The sequence below is a fragment of the Chiloscyllium plagiosum genome, unplaced genomic scaffold, assembly GCF_037043375.1.
Source record: "Chiloscyllium plagiosum isolate Xiang-an unplaced genomic scaffold, Cpla_swu_hap1 HiC_scaffold_27, whole genome shotgun sequence".
Classification (NCBI taxonomy): domain Eukaryota; kingdom Metazoa; phylum Chordata; class Chondrichthyes; order Orectolobiformes; family Hemiscylliidae; genus Chiloscyllium; species Chiloscyllium plagiosum.
The window spans coordinates 56,170,250-56,191,729 of NW_028270165.1; the positions used below are offsets into that span (position 1 = coordinate 56,170,250).

At 44.9% G+C, this 21,480-nt stretch overlaps 2 protein-coding genes and 2 non-coding genes across 4 annotated transcripts in view; 3 read left to right on the top strand and 1 right to left on the bottom strand.

Annotated features, from left to right (window-relative positions):
* The window catches only part of LOC148144194 (uncharacterized), a 264,591-nt gene that overhangs the window by 100,235 nt on the left and 142,876 nt on the right, over positions 1-21,480 (top strand). The gene's annotated exons all lie outside the window — the stretch shown is intronic.
* LOC148144196 (uncharacterized) overlaps positions 1-21,480 on the bottom strand; it is a 190,486-nt gene that overhangs the window by 76,402 nt on the left and 92,604 nt on the right. The gene's annotated exons all lie outside the window — the stretch shown is intronic.
* trnap-ugg (transfer RNA proline (anticodon UGG)) lies at positions 18,112-18,201 on the top strand. The gene is given in 2 exon segments: positions 18,112-18,147; positions 18,166-18,201. It is a non-coding gene; the product is annotated as a tRNA-Pro (tRNA).
* On the top strand, positions 21,003-21,074 carry trnaw-cca (transfer RNA tryptophan (anticodon CCA)). Its single transcript has one exon. It is a non-coding gene; the product is annotated as a tRNA-Trp (tRNA).

The following is a 21,480-nucleotide window of genomic DNA, read 5'->3' on the forward strand; positions in this document are numbered from 1 at the left end:
GTGTCAGTTTTCACAGTGGAAGACATGAGTAATATCCTAACAAGGAGAGTTAAGGTGCAGAGTTGAGTATGCTAGCCATTACAAAAAAGAAAGTGCTAGAAAAGTTAATAGGTCTAAAAATTGAGAAATCTCCTGGCCTTGATGGTTACAGCCTCGCGTTCTGAGGGAGGTGGTTGAAGAATTAGCGGAGACGTTGGTTGTAATCTTTCAAAAATCACTGGAGTCAGGTAAAGTCCCAGATGATTGGAAAATCACTGTTGTAGGTCCTTTGTTCAAGAAAGGATCAAGACAAAAGCTGGAAAATTATATGCCGATTAGCCTCACCTCAATTGTAGATAAAATTCTAAAATCTATCGTTAAGGATGAGATTTCTAAATTCTTGGAAGTGCATGGTTGGATTAAAATAAGTCAGCATGGATTTAGTAAGGGGAGGTCGTGCCTGACAAACTTGAAGAGTTAACAAATAGGTTATACTTGGGGAAAGCCAGAGGCTGTTATCTACCTAGATTTCCAAAAGGCCTTTGATAAGGTGCCTCATAGGGGGCTGCTGAGTTAAGTGAGGGTCCATGGTATTGGAGTTGAGCTACTGGCATGGATTGAGGATAGGCTGCCTGAGAGAAGGCAGAGAGTTGGGATAAAAGATTCTTTTTCGGAATGGCAGCTGGTGACAAGTGGTGTCCCACAGGGCTCAGTGTTGAGGCTGCAGCTGTTCACTTTATACATTAATGATCTGGAAAAAGGGACTGGGGGCATTCCCACGAAGTTTGCTGATGATACAAAGTTAGGCAGACAGGCAGGTAGTTCTGAGGAGGTGGGGAGGCTGCAGAAAGATTTGGACAGTTTAGGAGTGTGGTGCAGGAAATGGCTGATGAAATTTAATGTAAGCAAATGTGAAGTCTTGCACTTCAGAAAAATGAATACAGTATGGACTACTTTCTAAACAGTGAGAACATTCATAAAGCCAAAGTACAAAGGGATCTGGGACTGCTAGTCCAGGATTCTCTAAAGGTTGACTTGCGGGTTGAGTCCATGCTTAAGAAAGCAAATATAATGTTGTCATTTATCTCAAGAGAGTTGGATTGTAAAAGCAGCGATGTACTACTTAGACTTTATAAAGCTCTGGTTAGGCTCCATTTAGAATACTGTGTCCAAGTTTGGGCCCTACACCTCAGTAAGGACATAGTGGCACTGGAGCGTGTCCAGTAGAGATTCACACGATGATCGCTGGTATCATAGGCCTAACAGACGATGAACAGCTGAGGATCCTTGAATTATATTCATTAGAGTTTAGAAAGTTGAGGGGAGATCTAATAGAAACTTACAAGATAGTGCATGGCTTAAAAAGCGTGGATGCTGGGAAGTTTTTTTCCATTAGGCAGGGAGACTCGGACCCATGGGCACAGCCTGATAATTAGCGGGGGTCAATTTAGAATGGAAATGAGGAGACATTTCTTCAGCCAGAGAGTGGTGGGTCTGTGGAATTCATTGCCATGGAGCGCAGTGGAGACTGGGACATTAAATGTCTTCAAGGCAGAGATTGATAAATTCTTGGTATCTCTATGGGGAGAGTATGATAAGTGGAGTTGAAATGCCCGTCAGCCATGATCAAATGGCGGAGTGGACTTATGACCTGACTTCCACTCCTGTGTCTTATGGTTTTGAGGAAGAGCTCTTTGCTATTGACTTTACCTCCACTCCTAATGATTTTATAAATCTTAGTAAGGTCACCCCTCAACCCCTTACACTCCAATGAAGACAGTCCCAACCTTTCCTTATAACTCAATCCCTCCAGTCCTGGCAACATCCTGGTAAATCTTTACGGAACCCTCTCTAATAGTATTCTTCCTATCACAGAGCCACCAAAACTGTACTCAGTACCCAGAAAGTGGCCTCACCAACATCCTGTAGAACCTCAACGTGATGTCCCAATTCTGTATTCAATGGGGTGAACAGTGAAGGGAATGGTGCGAAATGCCTTCTTTACCACCTGTCTACCAGTGATGCAACTTTCAAAGAACTATATACCTGAACCCCCTAAATCCCTCCCCCCCACCGCCAGAGTGTCTCTGTTCTACAACACGACCCAGGGACCTACCATTATCTGTACATAGCAATGCTGAAAATTCCTGCATTCTTGGCCTGAAGCCCACTGAAGACGTTACCCAGTAGGTAACGAAACGTCTGGAAATGAACCTTGCAGCTCAGCAAGCAAACCTACATCCAAAACCTCAACCTGAGCTCCAAATCTTCTCAAAACTCACTATGTCTAGCCCTTCCTTGTTTAGCAAAATGCAACCTCTCACTTTTATTCATACCTCTCTCAAAAACACACACACATACACCTCACAACGCACTCACAGTCTTAAACTCCATCACACTCACACTTCACTCTAACACATGCACTCAAACACAAACTCACACACAAAACTCTATGGTGTGAATTTGTATTGGCAGAATTATCTTTGAAGATACTTTCAATTTTGCTCAACAAGCACACAATCTGCAGGCAGTCAATCCATGCAATATTTTATAAATTCCTACTTTGAAACAGAACCAGTCTGATTCAAGATTGGAATACCGACAGACTCGAACCTCACATCTTTAATGTATTGTCTGAGCTGAGATGTCACTTTTTTTAATAAAACATTAAGTCATCTCAAGAACGTGACTTTAAAGATGTTCTGGGATTTACATATTAATGAACCAAAACCTGCAACCCATTCTAAAAGATGAAGGACATAACAACAATCTAGGTTTGTTCAATATATCCTATCAGTCGCATGACACTGTGATCTTTTGCTATACAATCGGTGTGTTATTCCCCGACCAACAGCTCCCCGATGAAGGAACAGCACTCTGAAAGCTAGTGCTTCCAAACAAACCTGTTGGATTATAACCTGGTGTTGTGTGATTTTTAACTTTATCTACCCCAGTCCAACACCAGCACCTCCACACCGTTTCCAGTGAACGCAGCCCACATCTCCTGCTGCTGCCAGTAAACTATACAATGCTGATGAAACGGTGCAGTACCTGCACTTCTGAAAATCTGACAATTTCTAACGATACTAGCTACTCATTCACTGCTCCATCTGATACATGGCATTGGAAACTTAGTGCAGGAGGCTGAAATGAAATGAGCAGCTTTAAAACAAAAACCTCTTGGAGCTCAAAGCCTTCAATGAGAGTCTGAGCCCGGCGATACGTTCAGGTAACCTTTATTGTGTCCCAATGTTGTTACAGCTGCAGATCCCTCCCCAGCATAAAGGTGTAGAAAAAGTAGCTGCTTTTTAAATAGCTCAAGGTCAAAGCGTGCACCCCCACCTCACCTTCATTACTATGGTCACCACCGACTTGTCAGTTTGTAATTGGATCCTTGGTACAGCCTTAACTATAGGAAGTATTGTCTCACTCAGCAATTTCAACCCATACCCTGTAAACAAGTAAGTCTTTCCCCACTCAATGACCGGTGGCAGTGGTGGGCAATGAAGAGTCAACCATGCTGTTGTGGGTCTGGAGTTACATGTAGGCCAGACCGGGTAAAGGATGCGGCTGGGACAACTGAGTGAATCCTTCCCCACAACAGCAGTGTCTTTCCCTAAAAAGGGATGTGAGTGAATCAGATGGGTGATGTCCCCCAAACAATCATTTCTTCATTAGGTTCTGAACTCCAGATTTCTGACCGAAATCCAATTCCACCATCTGTCACGGCGGGATTCAAACCTGGCAGTCCCCGGAACTGGATTGATGGTCCAGTCAATCAGGCAGTTGGCTATCCCTCCTTTAATCCCCCTGCGATGGCACATGAACTCGCTGGTGCCTCCGCAGATGGGAAGCGCGGGTAAAGCCCTTCTCACACTGAAAGCAGGTGAACTGCCTCTCCCCAGTGTGCACCTGCCGGTGGGCCAGCAGGATGGAGGAATTGCTGAAGGCCTTCCCACACTCAGTGCAGAAGAACGGCCTCTCTCCGGTGTGCCCCTGCCTGTGGGCCAGCAGGGTGGAGGCCTGGTTAATGCCCTTCCCACACTCGGGGCAGCTAAAGGGCCTCTCCCTGGTGTGGACCTGCTGGTGCCTCACCAGGTCGGAGGCATAGCTGAAGCCCTTTCCGCACTCGGGGCAGGTGAATGGCCTCTCCCCAGTATGACTGCGCTGATGAGTCTCCAGGATAGAAGGGACACGGAAGCCTTTTCCGCAGTCACCACACTTCCACGGTTTCTGCACGGGGTAGGATCCATTAGGTTTCTCCATCGCCAAAGCTTTAGCTGCAGACAAACGCATATACAGCCCCTCTCTGCCGTGAATTCCTCTTTCCAGGCCGTATAACTGCTTCAGGTTCCACAATCAGTGCGCTGCAACAGTAGGGTCTCTCATCCAGTCCCATTGATGCTGAGAACGTGCTCCAACAGGAACCAAAAGGCTTTGCTCCTTCTGACAGAATCACAGTCAAAAATTGTTGCAGTCCTGATGGATTGAGTGACTGTCGGACATTGACGTCGAAGTGAGGACAGCAGAAGCTGGAGAATCAGAGTTGAACAGTGCGGCGCTGGAAAAGTACAGCAGGTCCGGCAGCATCCGAGGAGCAGGAAAGTTGATGTTTCGGGCATCAGCCCTTCATCTGTTGATTTTGAAACTTCCGTCTTCAGATCATCAAATGCTTTGTAAAAAGAGATTACAAAAGTCATGACTGTCAGTGCAAGGTACAAATTCAGAACAAGCAATTCTACTTTCTGCAGAACATTCTTTTCTTTTGTTATTCCACACTGAAAATTGAAAGCACCATCCCACTCTCTCTGCCCCTCTGTTCTCACACCGCTCTAACGAATTTTCCTCAAGGTGTTGATTCAGTATCTTACAGGGGCAGAACAGCAAAAACTTCAAGACTGACATCTTTCTGAATTTTGGATAACTCCACTGCTGAGAGTGAGCAGGTCTGATTTTGGGAAGCTCAAAAAATAGTGTCAGTTCAGGGTGAACCTGCAATGCAAGTTCTTGAGGAACAACCAGACATGAAGTGGTTAACATCCCTGGAAAGGAGAGAGCAAAATGAGACATCAAAGGCATTAACACCGACACCAGGAAGAAACTGAACATACAGATGTGGCAAGCCAGAGTCAGAGATATACAGCATGGAAACAGTCCAACTCGTCGATGCCAACCAAATATTCTAAATTAATCTAGACCCATTTGCCAGCATTTGGCCCACATCCCTCTAAAACCCTTCCATTTTATATTTCCATCCAGATGCCTTTCAAATGTCATAATTGTACAAGCATCCACCATTTCCTCTGGCAGCTCAGTCCTTACACGCACCACTCTCTTAATGACAGAGTGAATTTACCACAGTGAATCCATCTTACCCATAGTGCCCAGGGGTGTGTAGGTTAAGTTAGCACAGCCAATCCACTCTAACCTGCACATCCCTCGATGATATGGGGAACAGAACACTGCCAATCCACCTGAACCCGTCCAAAACAGAACACTATGGGTCATTTAACATGGCGAATCCACCCCAACCTGGACAAAGTTACATATAACACAATACCAGGTTATAATCCAACAAGTTTATTTCGAAGCACCGGCTTTCGGAGTGCTGCATCTTATTCAGTTGGTTGTGGAGTACAAGATCATAAGACACAGAATTTATGGAAAAACATTACAGTGTCCTGCCACTGAAATTATATACTGAACAAACCTGGATTGTTAAGTCTTTCATCTTTTAGAAAGGGTTGCATGTATCAATAATATGCAAGTCCCAGAACTTCCTGTCAGGTTCCTTCTCGAGATAACTTCAGGTTTTATAAGAAAAGGTGACATCTCAGCTCAGATAATGCATGAAAGGAGTGAGGTCAGAGTCTGTCTGTATCCTAATCTTGAGTCAGCCCGCTTCGATTTGCAAAGTGGAATTTACAAAATATTACATGTATTGGCTGCCTGCATTGACTGGCAGCACATTGTGCATTTAGAGTTATTAAGTCATAGATGGACAGCATGGAAACAGACCCTTCAGTCCAACTCATCCATGACGACCAGATATCCCAACCCAATCAAGTCCCACCTGCCAGCAACTTGCCCATATCCCTCCAAACTCTTCCTATTCATATGCCCATCCAGACTAGCCTCCACCACTTCCTCTGGCGGTTCATTCTATACCACATACCACCCCCTGAGTGAAGAATTTGCCTCGTTAGGTCCCTTTCACCCTAAACCAATGCCCTCAATTCTGGACTCCCCCACCCCAGGGGAAAGACTTTGTCCATTTATCCTATCCAAGCCCCTCATGATTTTATAAATCTCTGTAAGATCACCCCTTAGCCTCTGACGCTCCAGGGAAAACAGCCCTAGCCTATTCAACCTCTCCCTATAGCTCAAATCTTCCAATCCTACCAACATCCTTGTAAATATTTTCTGAACCCTGTCAGGTTTCACAACATCTTTCCAATAGGAAGGAGACCAGAATTGCACGTAATATTCCAACATTGGCCTAACCAATGTCCTGTGCAGCCACAACATGACCTCCCAATTCCTGTACTCAATACTCTGACCATTAAAGGAAAGCAGACCAAATGCCTTCTTCACTATCCAATCACTATCCTTTTCTTCACTACCTGCGACTCCACTTTCAAGTAGCTATGAAACTGCACTCCAAGACCTCTTTGTTCAGCAACACTCTCTAGGACCTTACCATTAAGTGTACAAGTACTGCTAAGATTTGCTTTCCCAAAATGCAGCACCTCACATTTATTTGAATTAAATTCCATCTGCCACTTCTCAGCCCATTGGCCCATCTGATCAAGATCTCGTTGTAATCTGAGGTAACCTTCTTCGCTGTCCACTACACCTCCAATTTTAGTGTCATCAGCAAACTTATAGCTATACCTCTTGTGCTCACATCCAAATCATTTATATAAAAGATGAAAAGTAGTGGACTCAGCACAGATCCTTGTGGCACTCCACTGGTCACAGGCCTCCTGTCAGAAAAACAACCCTCCACCACCACCTTCTATCTTTGAGCCAGTTCTGTATCCAAATGGCAAGTTCTCCCTGTATTCCATGAGATCTAACCTTGCTCACCAGTCTCCCATGGGGAACCTTGTCGAACACCTTACTGAAGTCCATATAGATCACATGTATTCTCTGCCCTCATCAGTTCCCTTCGTTAGTTCTTCAAAAAAACTCATTCACGTTTGTGAGACATGATTTCCCACACGTAAAGCCATGTTGACTATCCCTAATTAGTCCTTGCCTTTCCAATATAGGTACATCTTGTCCCTCAGTTGGATTCCCTCCAACGATACCGACGTCTGGCTCACTGGTCTATAGTTCCGTGGCTTGTCTTTACCACCTTTCTTTAACAGTGATACAACGTTTATCAACCTCCAGTCTACCGACACCTCACCTGGGACTATCAATGATACAAATATCTCAGCAAGAGGCCCAGCAATCACTTCTCTAGATTTCCACAGAGTTCTAGGGTACACTTGATCAGGTCCTGGGGATTTATCCACTTCTATTCATTACAAGGCAGCCAGCACTTGCTCCTCTGTAATATGGACATTTTTAAAGATGTCACTATCTATTTCCCTACATTCTATATCTTCCATGTCCTTTTCCACAGTAAACTCTGATGCAAAATACCTGTTTAGTATCTCCCCCATCTCCAGCGGTTCCACACAAAGGCCACCTAGCTGATCTTTGAGGGACCCTATTCTCTCCCTACTTCTTCTTTTGTCCTTAATGTATTTGTAAAAACCCTTTGGATTCTCCTTAACTCTAGTTGCCAAAGCTATCTCATGTCCCCTGTTTTTCCCTCTTGATTTCTCTCTTAAGTATACTCCTAATGCCTTTATACTGTAAGGCTTCACTCGATCTATCCTGTCTGTACCTGACATATGCTTCCTTCATTTTCTGAACCAAAGCCTCAATTTCTCCAGTCATCCAGCATTCCCTATACCTACCAGCATTTCCTTTCACCCTAACAATAATATACTTTCTCTGGATTCTAGTTATCACAGTTCTGAAGGCTTCCCATTTTCCAGCCGTCCCTTTACCTGCAAACATTGGCGCACAATCAGCTTTTCAAAGTTCTTGCCTAATACCGTCAAATGTGTCCTTCCTCCAATTTAGAATTTTTGAGCAAAATAGAATGTATCTGCAAATGTAATGCTGCAAATACAAATTCATCCCCATGGAGAGTGTGGTTCTATGTGTGTAATAGAGAAACCCTGTTTCCATGCTGTATATCTATATGTCTATTTGATAACAGATGCTTTATTTCTGTTGGTGCAAGTATGGTTGTAAATCATAGCTGGATATTAATAGTTAGATGTAAGGGAGAGAGAATTCCTCAGGTAGAGCACTATCAGAATCCTGGGAGACCCCTACTTCACATTTACGTGGACTGGTTGACAGTCTGGGAGATGATGGATTGGGTCTCGATTGACTAAATATTTTATTTTTCCCGAACGTGTAAAAGGGGGCATAAAAGCTTCAGCAGAAATCCAGCAGAGCTGAGAACAGACCAACATCTTACTCTGTGGGAACAGGGAGATCAACAGAGGACAGAGAAATCTGGACCTGAAATCCAAGCTGACACCAGACTACCCTGTGATCAGTGCTTTGATGAGCAGCACCAACCCTCTACCTTTACTGAGCTTCCCATTTGACTTCCCCTTCAATATTCAGGATCCAGTCCTTGCCATTCTGAAGCCATGTCCCTGTAAGGAATCTCAGATCATAATTATTCTCTTCAATGTGTTCAGTGATTTCATTCACTTCTGTTACAATGCAGCTCACATTCTGTTTTTAGTTTCAGTTTTTGTGATCTTCTGAATCCAGTTTTGATTGCTGGTATATTTACTCTCCTTGTCCCTTTCTATCATTCTCTGATGCTCATTTCCACATCACGACATTGCTCACCAGCCTTGATTTGGATTTGCCAGGCTAAATTGCCCAGAGTGTCCAGGGATGTGCGGGTTATTTGGGTTAGCCTTGGGAAATGCAGGGTTATAGGTTCATAGTAATAGAAGCAGGAGTCAGCCATTTGGCCTGTCCTGCCTGCTCTGCCATTCATTAAGCTGATCTATCCATCATCTCAGCTCCTCCTCCCTGCTGTGTCCCAACCATCCTTAATTCCCCAATCATGCAGAAACCCATCTAATTGTGTCTTGAATATACTTAACGAAGCTGCCTTCTCTGCTTCCTTGGGCAGAGACTTCCATAGTTTCACTACTCTCCAGGAAAAGCAGTTCCTCATAATCTCTGTCCTAAATCTACTTCCCCTAATCTTGGGGCCTAGTCTCATCTAACAGCAGAAATGACTGGATAGGGTAGGGTTTCATCCCCACAGTGCAATGAATTCCCACTTTCCACCAAATCCCAGATGTACTCACTCACTCACTCAGTTGGTGTCTCACAAATGAAAGACTTAATTGTAACTTCTTCAGCTCTGAGTAAGGGCAAAACATTTTTGAGAGCTGCTCTGAAAGTCCAGTCTTCACAACAACACTTCTGCTTTCACTGAAGATGATTAAAGTCATACACCACAGAAACAGACCCTTTGGCCCAACTCATCCGTGCCAACTATATATCACAAACTAATCTAGTCCCATTTGCCAGCATTTGACTCATCCCTCTAAATCCTTCCTATTCAAGTACCCATCCACTGGCTTTTAAATGTTGTCATTGTACCAGCCTTACCACTTCCTCTGGCAGTTCGTTCCATACACCTTCCACCCTCTGTCTGAAAATATGTTGCCCCTCAGGTCCCTTTCCCTACTCACCTTAAACTTCTGCCTCTTTAGTTCTGGACTCCCTGACCATGGAGAAAAGACCTTGGGTATTCACCCTATCCATGACCCTTATAAACGTCTTTAAAGATTACCACTCAGCCTCTGATGCTCCAAAGAAAATATCTCCCTGGCCTATTCAGCCTCTTCCTGCAGCTCAAACCCTCCAAATCTGGCAACAGCCTTCTTAATATTTTCTGACCCCTCTCAAAGTTTCATAACATCTTTCCTACATCAGAGAGACCAGAATTGAATGCAGTATTCCAAAAGTGGCCTAACCAATGTCCTGTACAGCCGGAAAATGATCTCCCAGTTCCTATACTGAATGCTCTGACCAATAAAGGAAAGCATACCAAACACCTTGTTCACTATACTGTCTATGAAGACTCCACCTTCAAGGAACTATGAACCTGGACTCCACGGTCTCTTTGTTCTGCGACACTCCCCTTAACTGTGTCAGTCCTGCCTGGATTGCTAAACCAAAATGCAACATCTCACATTTCTCTGAATTAAACCCCATCTGCCACTCCTTGGCCCATCCGATCAATTCTAATTTATGCTAAACTCTCTTTCCTCTCTTATTCCCTCAAAGCTGAAAATCTTTGTCCCACATACTCTCCCTCCATTCTCTCATTGCTGAACCTCATCCCTGCTGTACCTCATCCTGAAGGGTCTGTTTCATGCTGATTAATAGGCCCACACTGAGGGGGATCTAATGGAAACATACAGAATACTGAATGGCCTGGACAGAGTAGACTTTCAGAGGATGTTTCCATTGGTAGGAGAGACTAGGACCTGAGGCACAGCCTTCGAGTAAAGGGAAGGCGTTTTAGAACGCAGGTAAGGAGATACTTCTTCAGTGAAAGAGTGGTGAATCTGTGGAATTCATTTCTACAGAAGGTTGTAGAGACCAGGTCACTGAGGATATTTAAGACTGAGGTAGATAGGTTCCTGAGTATCATGGGGATGGAGAGTTCCAGGGAGAGCGCGGGAGAATGGGGTTGAGAAACCTATCAGCCACGATTGAATGGTATGAACAGATCTGATGGGCTGAATGGCCTAATTTCTGCTCCTATGTCTTATGGTCTCTTGCTGTCCTGGCCACAGTGAGAGAATTGGGACCAGGAGTTGGCCATTTGGTCTTTCGAGCTTGCACAAGCATTGAACAGATCATAACTGAATATGGATCTACTTACATCTAGGTGAATAGGCTGGAACTTTTTCACTGGAACTTAGGAGGTTGAGAGGTGACCTTATTGAGGTTTATAAAATCACGAGGGGCATAGATGAGGTCAATATCAGCTGTTGTTTCAAGAATAGGGAGCAATCTTTTTAAGGTGAGAGGAGAAAATTTTTAAGAAGACATGAGGAGCACATTTTTTGTTTAAGAGCGTGGAGTGTGTGTCAAATGAATGCCCAGAGGAAGTAGTGAATGCAGGTACAGTAACAACATTTAAAATAAATTTGAATAAGTTTCAGAAGGGTATGGGCCAAACATTGACATGTGGGACTAGTTTAGTTTGTGAATATAGTCAGCATGGACTAGTTGGACTGAAGGGTCTGTTTCTGTGCTGTACGACTCTGTAACTGTTCTATATTGGTCTTAAAACCATTTTCTTGTCTTCCCCCAAAACCATCCACTTCTTTGTTCATCAAAGTCAAATAACTCAGCCTTAAATACATTCTATGACCGGCCTAACTGCTGAAAGACATCCACACTTCTGAACTCAATTCCTCTTGCTAATATATCACTTGCTTTGCTCATTGCTTGCTGCACCTGTCTGACAACTGGCAGTAACTGGTTTCGAAAGACGCTGAGGCCCCTTTGTCCATCCACACATCTTTCCTGATGAAGAGCTCGTGCCCGAAACGTCGACTCTCGTCCTCAGTTGCTGCCTTACCTGCTGTGGTTTGCCAGCGCCACACTTTTCAACTCTGATCTCCAGCATCTCACTTTCGCCAGATCTCAACATATCACTACATAAACAATGCACCTCCTTTCTGCTATTTTTTTACATACATCAAAGGCTATACCTTCACATTGTGGCACTCCGTTTGCAAAGTGAGACACATACCTGGATCAACTTTTCCAGAGTCTGTCCCCTCCCTCGATTCACTCTTTCCTTTCAGTTGCTACAAATCAATAATTGAACCCCAGAATGAAAAGAAAATGGAAAACGTGGTGACAAAAACACTATTATACTCACAAATTTTAGACAGAGGAAGGAATTTATAGTCTGGGGTGAGGTTTAATCTTCATTCAGTGACAAAAGAGCAGCATCAGCGGCTTCAGAGCTCACGGTCCAACTTCCGCATTTCGACAACGGCCGACTCTGATTGGTAGGAGGACCAGACTCCTTCGGATCCTCCAAGGTTCTCCATTGGTCCATGGAAAGGAGCTCGTGCGCGTTTTCTGCGGACACCCAGGAGTATGCGCAATACAGTGCTGACACCGGCAGACATGCGCAGTGCTTACTGACACCGTGGAGCATGCTCAGTATGCTCTGTCACGATGCTGGTATTACTGACAAATTTTAGAGTTAAAAATCACAAAACATCTGGTTGTAGTCCAACAGGCTTATTTGGAAGCACGGGTTTTTGTAGCGCTGCTCCTTTATCAGGCGGTTGTGGAGTATAACATGGTAACACAGAATTTATGATCTTCTGATCTTATACTCCACAACCGCCTGATGAAGGAGCCACGCTCCGAAAGCTAAGTGTTTCTAAACAAGCCGATTGGACTGTAACCTGGTGTTGTGTGATTTTTAACTTTGTACACCCCAGCCCAACACGGGCACCTCCAGATCATGACAAATTTCAAGTGTCCAAATGCGAATATGAGAGAAAAATGCCAACACCATTTTTTTTTACCGAAATGTGTTTTTTTTCGCCTGTGCCTCGACGTTTTATTCCTTTTGCATTTTGTCTGGCTGCTCAACGTTCCTGCCTTTACCCTAGGGTAGACGTATTCCAAAACTAGAGGGTATAGGTTTTGGGTGAGGAGGAAAGATTTGAAGAGATTCAAAAGACTCCGCATAGAACATTCACCCCCTACAGGGCGAAAGTGACGACTGTAGATGCTGGAGATTCGGGTCGAGAGTGTGTGCTGAAAAAGCACAGCAGGTCAGGCAGCGTGCGAGGAGTAGGAGAATCGACGTTTCCGGCAAAACCCTTCATCAGGAAATAGCTATGTGGAATTGCACAGCTGTAGCATAATCGAGTGGGTCTGCATGGGATGCTGCTGGGAAGGTCGGTGTGAATGGCCTGTAGGGATGATGTGATTCCACTGCCTTAGCCACGCGTATATTGAGAAATGATTGCCCCAAGTCTGCTGTGGGAGGAGTGGGTTCGTTCGTGGGACACTGATACCAGTTCTGGGGAAGGTAGGATTGTGCTGTCTCTCTCTACACACTCTGCCCCCCGTCCATTTTCTCCCCACCCACTGCCCCCTTCCCATTCTCTCTCCTCACACTGCACCCCCATTCTCTCCCCAAAACCCTCTGAACCCCAGTCCTTCTCTACTTCCCAACCTCTGTCCCCCTCTCCATTTCTCTCCCTTCTCCACCCCCACCAGCGCCTCTCCCCGTCCTTTCTGGTGCATCAACCCTCTTTGATCGCTGTATCAAACCATTTTAAGGAGAGAGAGAGAATGGGTGGTGATGATTCTACCTTGGAAACAGGGTGTGCGAGAAATGACTGATATTTAAAATTGAGAATAGCTAAAATCATATATTCAGAAACGTTGTTAAAGTCTAGAAGAATGTTCTTTTTTAAAAAAAACAAGCTGCAGAAATCTTTCTGAAACTTGCATTGATATATCACAGTTCGGCCACAACCAAGGACAGGCTGAAAGAGTGAATGAGTGAATAAAAGGCAAGTCCCACCTCGCCCATGAGGAGAAAGTGAGAACTGCAGATGCTGGAGGTCAGAGTCGAGAGTGTGGTGTTGAAAAAGCACAGCAGGTCAGGCAGCATCCAAGGAGCAGGAGAATCAACGTTTCAAACAAAAGTCCTTCACCTTGCCCTCTCCAGTGTGTGTTGTGAAACTGCTTAATCATTTCTAGTGGCCGAGCAGAGGCTGATAACAAGTTTGGAACACACGAGAATGACCTCAGCTGAGACTTTGGATTCATGTCTCACTACAGGAGACCCAGCTACACAATACACACACAAACTCTCTCTCTCTCTCTCTCTCACACACACACACACACACACGCACACACAAGTATTCACACGGTCGTGCAGACCCTCTCTGATAGGCAGGCTCTCTCTCAGACACACATTGATACACCCCTCACACTCACATCCATGCACACACCTTCTCACACAATTATGCTCCATCACACGCACACTTTATCCAGCATGCACAAGCACACACACAGACGCTCTGTCTCATGCATGCACTCACATATAGAAGTCTTTGGGGTGAATTGCATTTGCAGGATTATATATTTGGAAGTAGAACCAGTCTGACTCAAGACTGGGATACAGAAAGACTCTAACCTCACAGCTCTCATGCATTGTCTGACCTGAGGTGTCACCTCCCTTTATAAAACATTAAGTTACCTGGAGAATGTAACTAAAAAGAAGTTCTGGGATTTACAGATTAATGAACCGAAATCTGCAACCCATTTTAGAAGATGAAAGACTTAACAGGTTTCTTCAATATATCATTTATGTTGCATGACACTATAATCTTTTACTATATATTCTGTGTCTTACCATCCTACTCAACAGCTACCTGATGACGGAACAGCGCTCCAAAACCTAGTGCTTCCAAATAAACCTGTTGGACTATACCCTGGTGTTTGTGTCATTTTAAAACTTTGTTTCCAGTGAATACAGCCCACACCTCCCACTGTTGCCAGTAAACTTTGCAATGCCAATAAAACAATAAACCTGCAGTCCTGAAAAATTTACAATTTCGAACAATACTAGCTACTCATTCACTGCTCCTTCTGAGACACGACATTGGAAACTCGGTGCTGGTGGCTGAAAGAAATGAGAAGCTGTTGGATCTCACAGCTTTCAATGAGAGTTTAAGCCTGACGGTAAGTTCAGGTAACCTTTTCTGTGACCCAACTTTGTCACAGCTTCAGATCTCCACATCACAAGGCGTACAAAAAGTAGCTTTTCTTTATAAAAAAAAGCACCTCAAGCTCAAGGTGCACACACTCACCCCCACTCCCCCCACCACACTTTCTTTATTATTGGTCAGTTGAGTTGTCCCTTTGTAACTGGATCCTTCGTACAACCGGGTAAAGCATACAGCTGGGACGACTGAGTGAATCCTTTCCCGCAACGGCAGTTTCCATCACTGAAAAGGACATGAGTGAATCAGGTGGATTTTTGCCCTCTGAAAATGGTTTCATCCTTAGATTCTGAAGTTCAGATTACTAACCGAATCCCAATTCTGCCATCTGCCATGACGGGATTCGAACCTGAGAGTCCCCAGAGCGGGGTTGTTAGCGGCGCTCGGCCATCGCTCCTTCCCGCCCCCTGCGATGGCACGTGAACGCGCTGGTGCCTCCCCAGGTGGGAGGAGCAAGTGAAGCTCTTCCGGCACTGACAGCAGGTGAACGGCCTCTCTCCGGTGTGGACCCACTGGTGCGTCAGCAGTGCAGCTGACTGAGTGAACTCCCTTCCGTACATGGGGCACGTGAATGGCTTCTCTCCCTTGTGGACTCACTCGTGCGTCTCCAGATGGCTGATCCGACTGAAGCCCTTCCTACACACCGAGCAGGTGAATGGCCTCTTCCCGCTGTGAATACGCCTGTGGGTTTCCAGCACGGATGGGGAAGGGAATCGTTTCCCTCAGCCCCCACATTTCCACAGTTTCCCCATTGGGGGAGCTTTCCTTGTGTTGGTCTGGGTTTGAAATTACAATCAGAACGGGGACATAGTCTATCCCCACCGTGAGGGATGAGACTTTGATTCCCCCAGCTGAGTAAATGGTGTGAAGCACTTTTCACAGTCAGCGCACTGAATCTCCCTCACTCGGTGTCTCAGTATTCTTCCTGCCGCACCAGTGTCCAAAATCTTTCAAGCAAACAAAAGCAACCATGTCTTCTTGATTGGAATGGCTGCTGATATTCAAGTCCCAATGAATCAAGTGGCTCTGTCAGAAGTTGATGTATCATTTGTTTTCAGATTTCTTTCGGCACGTCTTCCTGCAAAAAAAAATCACAAAATAAGTGATCATTGGCGGGACACTTAAACGAACATAACATAGGTGGCAGTTCCCGTAGTTTGCCAGATGCCTGCTGATCACATAATACCCAGCACACAGAAACCTGAAATCCCTCATGCAGCCAGATAGGCTTAGATGTGTTTACAGGAAAACTTCATTCAAATCTAATCTAATCTAATCTTCAACTAAATACGTGTACACATATATATCAATATGCCAATCCTTTCAATGCGGCTCAGTTCCATGAGAAACGACACTTTTAATTGTGAACATGAGGAAAAAAGCAATCATTTTCCAGCGTGCAAACTGCATACGTGCCAAACTGAGGGAATACACAAGGAAAATACCTAAAAGAGAGATAGAAAGTATTTGAGCACCTTTGCAGAATCTGTTCCCTCTCTGGATTCACTCCAGTTGCAACAAGTAAACCTCCCTGGGGGTCAGGCAGCCCTGCATCGGGAAGCACTGGGATGGTCAACTACGACCAGTTTACATGGAGAACACATCTCCACATTAAATAGCCTCGAGGCAAACTTCCCTTCCTTCCACTTAAAGTTCAAGACCCCTCAAAGCGAAATTCCCCAGGTAAGTTTGGAAGAATTTCTTCCAGGTGTTCACTAATCATTTCTATGAGCACTTTGTTAAAGTTTGAATATTGCGAGTTTTGATAATTAGTGATTCTGAGCGAAATCACAGTTCGAAAAACAGAATGTGGGAATTTAGAGAGAGTTTATTTTTGCACATCGACGATATGTCTGCACAACAGCATATGACACGACAGCAGTGAAGATCTTTTGACGTCATTCTCAAACGTGCCTGCCACACGCCAGATGAAAAGCTGAATACTTCTCTGGAAAAACTGCCGAGCAATGCAGGAGAATGGCACAACGCGTGCGTGTTGGGACCATAACCCAAAAGAAAAACCATTCTCCCCTATTCATTCAATGTCGTCTTTAGCAGCTTTCCCGTATAACGGTGCTCTGTTCTGCACCTTGCCTTCTCATCCGCTTCCCAAAAAATCAAGTCTCCGAACTTGATTTGTGCAAAATGCCCCATTTATTTTCTCAAAAAGCACCGTCGTGAAACGAGGTTGGGCTGCCTGGAGAACGAATGGAGCAGAAAACAGGCAAGTGAAATGGTGTCGACCCAGCAGAGCGAAGGTGGGCCGCATGGCGTCTATTCAGAGTGAAATCACAGTTCGACCAACAGAATGTTGGAAGTTAGAAAAAGTTTATATTTACACAGCCTCCATACGTCTGCGCAACACCATATAAGACGACAGCAGTGGAGATCTTTGACAACAGTCTCGTCAGACGAAAGGCTGAAGGGACCTGTGGAAAACGGTGCTGCACCTTGCCTTCTCATATGCTTCCCAAAAAACTTCGACGTAAATATTTCACATTGATATATTGGCCCAATGTGCACAGTTGAGATGACACACTCGTGGAGGTCTGCGGGGTCTTCTCCTGTTCTCTGTACCCTATGTTGAGGAGGGCAATGCTTGTCACTGGTCACTCCGGTGTCAGAGAAAAGTTTAGAAAGAAAACGGTTTAATTTTCTGCCAGTAGGGAGGGCCCGGTTCCTGGGGACTGGCAAACGGCAGCTGAGAGACAGAATGAGAAGCAGCTGTTCATAGAGTCATAGAGATGTACAGCATGGAAACAGACCCTTCGGTCCAACCCGTCCATGCCGACCAGATATCCCACCCCAATCTAGTCCCACCTGCCAGCAGCCGGCCCATATCCCTCCAAACCCTTCCTATTCATATATCCATCCAAACGCCTCTTAAATGTTGCAATTGTACCAGCCTCCGCCACTTTCTCTGGCAGCTCATTCCATGCACGCACCACCCTCTGCGTGAAAATGTTGCCCCTTAGGTCTCTTTTCTATCTTTCCCCTCTCACCCTAAATCTATGCCCTCTAGTTCTTGACTCCCCGACCCCAGGGAAAAGACTTTGCCTATTTATCCTATCCATGCCCCTCATAATTTTGTAAACCTCCATAAAGTCACCCTTCAGCCTCCGACGTTGCAGAGAAAACAGGCCCAGTCTATTCAATGTCAACTATACTTCACTCTGAGCAAGACTCAGCTGGTTCAAGAGGTAAAGCGGGGGATGGGGCGCAGACACTGTTGCTGTCTGGCTCGTTGGTCTAGGGGTATGATTCTCGCCTTGGGTCTTCGTCGACGCCGATTTGCGAGAAATCCCGGGTTCAAATCCCGGACGAGCCCGCGTTTCATGACTTGTGCAGAAGTGCCGCTTCCATTTTCTCAAAAAGCACCTTCGTTAAACGAGGTTGGGCTCCCTGGAGAACCAATGGGACAGAAAGCAGCGAAGTGAAATGATTGGAGATAGCGTTGAATAGGTTGACGTGAGTGTTGCGGTGTTTGAGGGATGTCAGCGATGAGGGTGGATTGGAAATTTGGGACAGCTCTCTTCGGAGAACCGAAGTTTGAAATCTGGCCCCATTGAAGCTTTCCAAGTTACGCGAAGTCGAGACAGAGAAAGTAATGTAGTCAAAATGCTCCCACGCCTGAAAGGATCGGCAACGATTCGGCGGAGTTTTAAAGTCAAAAGGTAAAGAACCAAAAGTGACATTAGGGAGAACGCTTTCGTACAGGGAGTGGTTGGGGTCAGTAAATCCCTAACTGACACTGACAACGAGGCAGATTCAATAGACACAAACGGGAATTCGGTGGTCATGTTTAAAGTAAAAATGTGCAGAATGACATGGAGAAGGCAAGAGAATGATACGAATAGAGACCCACGTTTACTTACTGTGTCATGCTGACTATGCCTAATCAATTCTTGCCTTTCCAAATACATGTAAATCCTATCTCTCAGGATACTCTCCAAAAACTTGCCCATCACGGATGTCAGGCCCACCGGTCTCTGGTTCCCTGGCTTTTCCTTACCACTTTCCTTAAATAGTGGCACCACGTTAGCCACCCTCTAGCCTTCTGGCACCTCACCTGTGACTATTGATACAAATATCTCAGTGAGAGGCCCAGCAATCACTTCCCTAGTTTCCCACAGAGTTCTAGGGTACTCCTGATCAGGTCATTGGGATTTATCTACTTCTATGCATTTCAAGATATCCAGCAATTTCTCATTTGTAATATGGACATTTTTTCAACATGTCAACATCTACTTTCTCACATTCTATATCTTCTATGCCCTTCTCCACAGTAAACACTGATGCACAATATCCGTTCAGTATCCCCTCCCCATCTACTGCAGCTCCAGGGGCCCTATTCTCTCCCTTGTTATCCTTTTGTCCTTAATGTATTTATAAAAACCCTTTGGATTCTCCTTAACTCTATTTGCCAAAGCTATCTCATCTCCCCTTTTTGCCCTCATTATTTCTCTCTTAAGTATGCTCGTACTGCCTTTATACTCTAAGGATTCACTCAATCTCTCTGTCTATACCTGACATATGCTTTCTTGTTTGTCTTAACCAAACTGTCAATTTTTCTAGTCATCCAGTATTCCCCAACCTACCAGCCTTTCCTTTCACCCTAACAGGAATATAGTTAAAAATCACGCAACACCAGGTTATAGTCCAACAGGTTTAATTGGAAGCACTAACTTTCGGATCGACGCTCCTTCATCAGGTGATTCATCAGGAGGCAATCGCCTGATGAAGGAGAGTCGCTCCGAAAGCTAGTGTACTTACAATTAAACCTGTTGGACTATAACCTGGTGTTGTGTGATTTTTAACTTTGTACACCCCAGTCCAACACCGGCATCTCCAAATCATGACTAACCGGAATATACTGCGTCTGGACTCTTGTTATCTCATATTTGAAGGCTTCCCATTTTCCAGCAGTCCTTTAACCTGCGAACATCTGCCCCCAATCAGCTTTTGAAAGATCTTGCCTAATTCCTGACTCTTCCTCCAATTTAGAAGTTCAACGTTTAGATATGATATATTATTTTCAATCACTATTCTAATGTTAATAGAATTATGGTTGCTGACCCTTAGGTTTTGCACCCTCGCCAGTATGTACATACACATTCTGAATTAGAAAATGTCCTTGTTCACACTTAACAAATTCCTCTATTTGGCAGATAGTAAATGGGCAGGAGTTATACCTTGGGTCCACTCTTCCTTCATTCCCATCAACCGTAACCCCATTCCCACCCCAATAGTCCAACGGCACTTTCCCTGCAACTACCGAATGTGTGACAACAGCCCATTTACCTGCTCCCTCCTCATTATCCAAGGGCCCAAACTTACCTTCCAGGTGAAGCGGCACTTTTCCCGCACTACCCACAACCGAGTCTACTGCATTTGCTGCTCACAATGTGGTCTCATCTACAATGGGGAAAACGAAGCATAAACTGGATGACTGCTGCACAGAATATCTACGCTCTGCCCGCAAAAAAGACCCTGAGCTTCCAGTTGCTTGCCAATTCCACACCCCACCCTGTTCCCTGGCTAACATCTCTGTCTCAGGTTTGCTGTATTGTCCCAGCGAAGCTCAGCACCAGCAGAACGAAGAGCAACGAATATTTCACTTGGGGAGCATACATCCCTCCGGTCCCAATATCGAATTCAATAATTCTAGGGCCTGAACTCCATAGTATCCTCGTCCCCATCACGCACACCAAGCCTTGTTATCACATAGTCTGTCATTCCACACTACTTAGCCACGAACAGTCTCTATTCACAGTTATTCACCCTCCCACGCAGATCGTTATCAACTCCTTTTTCTGTCCAACCGTTCTTCCTTCGCTTTGGGCTCCGTCCTGATCTCCGCCTTCCTCCCACAATATCTCTTGCATATAAACCGACATTTTCCCAATCACCATCAGTTCTGTGGAAGGGTCACCAGCAACTCTGATATACAGCATCCGCAATTCTTTCAGATTTTTAATGAGAGAGTTGGAAATTGTTTCGAGAGACAGAAAGAGAAGGGGGAGAAACAGAACAGACATGAACTGTTGATCTCCGTTGTGACTCATAACGTAAAATCATTGTAGTGCGATCACTTCCCTGAAGCATGAATAGAGACCCCGTGTCATCCGGGAGCTTGTGGCGCAACGGAAGCGCGTCTGATTCCAAATCAGGAGGTTGCGTGTTCAAATCACGTCAGGGTCACTAAAAGCAGCTTCTTGTATTTCAAACTAAGACAGGAGTCAGTTCACACCGGCTATCTGTTAAGCCGAATCTTTCGATCGCACGTGTAGCTTTGCTGTCAGTTTGATTTGTGAACATTATGTCAGGGAAGTGGTATGCTCATTGCTGAGGTAAATGCTCAGCTCCCCGCAATGTGAGAAGTAAAACACAAACTGTTCATCACGCGATTTAAACACAGCCGCTTCGTTCAGTTGGTGACAGCGCGGTGTGAATAACATTATACCAACATTTTTACAACGTAACCTACAGATTACCAGCTTTGTGTTTCAATCTATCAGGAGGTCCCAGCTCGTCCTGTTATAGCAGAGTGACAGCGAGTTCAGATATAAATGTTTCCCACTAACAGCAAATCGTTTCCTCTCACTCA